The sequence below is a fragment of the Vombatus ursinus genome, unplaced genomic scaffold, assembly GCF_900497805.2.
Source record: "Vombatus ursinus unplaced genomic scaffold, bare-nosed wombat genome assembly UNPS02014838.1, whole genome shotgun sequence".
Taxonomy (NCBI): domain Eukaryota; kingdom Metazoa; phylum Chordata; class Mammalia; order Diprotodontia; family Vombatidae; genus Vombatus; species Vombatus ursinus.
The window spans coordinates 1,079,880-1,083,951 of NW_020954616.1; positions in this window are offsets into that span (position 1 = coordinate 1,079,880).

Here is a 4,072-nt window from a genome sequence, read left to right on the forward strand (position 1 = left end):
CTGCAGAGGCAGCCGCTCTCAGGCCCTGCCTGGACAGAAGCTGGTCCTGTTCTCCCCCACCCCCCATCAGTTGCCTCGGCATCTCACCTTGAGCCACTAGTCCTCTAGCCTGAAGGTCACTCTACCATCAGCACTGGCATAGATGTTCCCCAGATCTCCCAGGTGCTAGGAGGGGCAGGCATGTTCATTTCCTTGAATAAAATCAGACTACATATATCTAGAAGTCTAGGCTCTCTAATTACCATGCCCTTTACATAAAAGAAGCTACACTTTTTATAATGTTAATTTTCAAAATGCCTTGTGGCCTTCCTAAGAAGTATCTAAAGCTCGATTCATCCACAAAAGGATTTTCAACCTTTCTACCCATCAATTTATTGTCAGTCTGCCAAATATTCCTAAATCTCAATACATCATCATAATAATCTATTCAGAGTGAACATAAAGAATCTAAAGTAGAACCCACATGCGGTCAAATTTTCAACTTATAATAAAATTCTTCCCTACAATTCAAGAGATTTTAGACCCAGCCTGATTTATTTAGGCTTATGAGCAACTAATTTGAATGTCTAATATGAATGAAAAAACACATGACTAAGAATTTCATTTTAGCGGTCTCATTGGCTCTTTTCAGGCTGGGGATTAAATAACCAGCAAACTGGAAGCTAATAAAGCAACTGCACCTGGAATGTGGTTATTAGAAATGACACTTTCACTTGTATGCCTTGCATAATAATAAATATTTGTTGAATTGGATTAATTGCCATGATTTCAAATTGTGGTTCAAAATCACAGCCTCTGGAGGAACTTTGGAATGAGGTTGCAACATCATTAGAAATTCATAGTGTCATGATGCTAATAAAATTCACTAAAAAATCCTAGGATTTAGAGCCTTAAGGGATCTTAGAGGTACTCCAGTTCAACCCTCTCATTTTATAGATGAGGGGAAAGGCCTAGATCAGGGGTGGGGAACCTGCAGCCTTGAGGCCACATGTGGCCCTCTGGGTTCCCAAGTGCAGTCCGTTGAATCCAAACTTCACAGAATAAATCCCCTTAATAAAAGGATAATAAAAGAAGCCTAGTATCTAAGTTCTGGCCTCAGTCTTTCTCCAACTGTCGACTAAAATCATCTTTCATCCTTGGGCTAATTCACTTTGTTGGGAGAATTATTTGTAGTTTTAGAAGTTCTGCCTTTGGCTCCAGAGGCATAACTAGAAGCAATAAGAGGAAGTTATAAGAAGTAGATGAAGTGAGTAGGAATAGAACAGTCCAGCTTGTTCACAACTGATTCAGTGCCCAGTAGGGGTATAACTCATATTTGCTGAATTTACCCTCATAACCCTGAAAGGCAGATATTATCCTCATTTTGCAAATGAGGAAGTTAGTTTTAAGAGGCTAAATAACTTGTTCAGTGTTATTCACTTAATCAGTAGTGGAGGGAAGACTCAGCCAGACTTCTGTGGTATCAAGTCCAATATTCTTTCCAGTATAACATACTACTGATCCTATCAAGCATTTCAGAGGAGCTCTCCTGAAGGAATTGGGGGTGGGGGTAGGGAAACAATATCCATTAGCTCCTTAAAAATACCCTGGGGAGTTTCAGTCTGCTATCACCAATTATGGGAGCTGGGATATCTAGAGTCATGAAGGCCAGGTAGGGTTCAGAACACATGGATTCAGGACTCAGCTTCACTATTTGCTAGCTTGGCCAAGTCTCAACCTCTCTGGACCTGTTTCCTCATTGGTAAAATGGAGAGATACCTTCCTTGCTTACTTTATGTTGAAGTGCTTTGTGACCATAAAACATTATGAAAATAGAAGAATTCATAAATGTTAGTATCTTTAAAACATTATTCTCTGGGCTGTGAATCACACAATACCATGATGTCAGAAGGATATCAAAGATACAAATACTTCAAAGGAAAATGGGAAGATTCATGGTTGGTATAAGCTGGCTATAAAATGTTATNCTCTGGGCTATGAATCACACAATACCATGATGTCAGAAGGATATCAAAGATATAAATACTTCAAAGGAAAATGGGAAGATTCATGGTTGGTATAAGCTGGCTATAAAATGTTATCAGTAGATGAGTTACATACAATACAATTCATATTTATTAAGCACCTACTATGTGCTAGCCACCCTGCTAAGCTCTGGGGATACAAAAAGACAAAAGATAGTACCTACTCGAGCTCATGCTGTAATGGGGGAGACAGCAAGCAAATATGTACAAACATATATAGGATAAATAGGAAATGAGAGGAAAGGCACTGGAATTAAGAGGGGTTGAGAAAGGCTTCCTGCAAAAGATGAGGTTTTAACTGGGACTTGAAGGAGGCCAAGGAAGTTAGAGATGAGAAGGGAAAACACTCTAGGCATGGGGGACAGCCAGAGAAAATGCTGAGAGCAAAGAGATGGGATGTCTTGTTTATGAAACAGCCAGGAGGCCAGTACCACTGGATCAAAGAGTAGGTGACAGGGGGTAAGGTGTAAGAAGACTGGAAAGGTAGGAGGGGACTAGGTTATAAAGGGCTTAGAACTCCAAACAATGAATTTTGTATTTGATCCTGGTAGTGATAGGGAGCCACTGGAATTTATTGAATAGGGGAAGGTAGGGAGGTGACAGTAAGACCTGGGCTTTAGGAAAATCACTTTACTAGCTGAATGGAGGATGGATTGGAATAGGGAGACTTGAGGCAGGCAGACCTGCCAGTAAGCTATTGCAATATTGAAACCACCCCCTGTCTTATGAAGAATTTTACAAGGGTTCACATTCTCAGATAATTTAAAGAATATAGAAAAGATTTTATCTTTCTCTTCATACCTCCTACTTAACAATTCACTTTTCTTTGCATTTTTAATAGCATCTTGTAAATATCTTTAATGTCTTTGTTTCTTAGGTTAGGTGGTATTCCTTTGAGAGAGGACTATCTGCATTGCTAAGTGCCAGTACTCTAGACAAACTATATCATTATTACTGATATTAGCCTTCATACTTAATAGGTTAATAAGTCAAAAGATATAAGTAACTAAGTATTAAATAATATAAAATAAACTGGTTTGTCTTATAGAGAAAAACTTCAAAAAATTCCAACATTTTATTTCTCTTGTAGATTCCTGGGAAATTATTTAATAAATCCTTTCCAGTAGGTCTCAGTCAGTGTGAAAGGTGCCATAATAAATCCCAGATGAACCCCTGCAGCATACCCTAGACATGGCACTGACCATAATCCACCTCAGGCTTTTTATTTCTGAGGGCTGGGTGGGGCTTCCTTGTTTTTTTGTTTGTTTTGTTTTGTTTTGTTTTTAGGCAATTGGGGTGAAGTGACTTGCCCAGGGTCACACAGCCAGTGTCAAGTGTTTGGTCTGAGGCCAGATTTGAACTGGTGCTCCTGACTTCAGGACAGGTGTTCTATCCATCATCACCTAGCTGCCCCTGGGGCTTGCTTGTTCACCTCTCATTTTGTGGTTCCTCAGGGGGGTGACCATGTGGCTGTTATTCACTCTCAGAGTCCTAAGCGTAGCTACTCATTGCTGCATGTGGCTCTTGAACCCCACCAGCATGCTTTCCATTTATACACAATTAGTACCAATGACACCACTGACTTTGAGACATGAAACATTTACTAAATGATCAGATAAAAATAATAACCATAACATTTACTCAGTAAAAGGCACAAGCAAGAATAATCAAACCATAATAGTCTACCTAGAAACCTGGGTTTCTATCACATAAGCATGATGTGTGTGTGTGTGTGGAGGGGAGGAATTGGGGGAGGCAGAGTGGACACAAGTATGCAAGTATATAAGTATACAGAAACCTAGCAATGAGGCACATGAGAAGGAAATTCCATGTGCTCAGGACAACCCGTGACTGTTCTATTAGACTAAAAACTTAGAAGTTGGTGCTTCCTTTTAGGGAATAGTCTGCTGGAGAAAGTCACTTGTCTGCCACTGTCAGGCCACTGAAGGTGTGTGTGTGTGTGTGTGTGTGTGTGTGTGTGTGTGTGTTTGTGTGTGTAAATAAAACAGAAGTATTATATTCTTTCAGTGAGGCAGTAGATCTAAGCC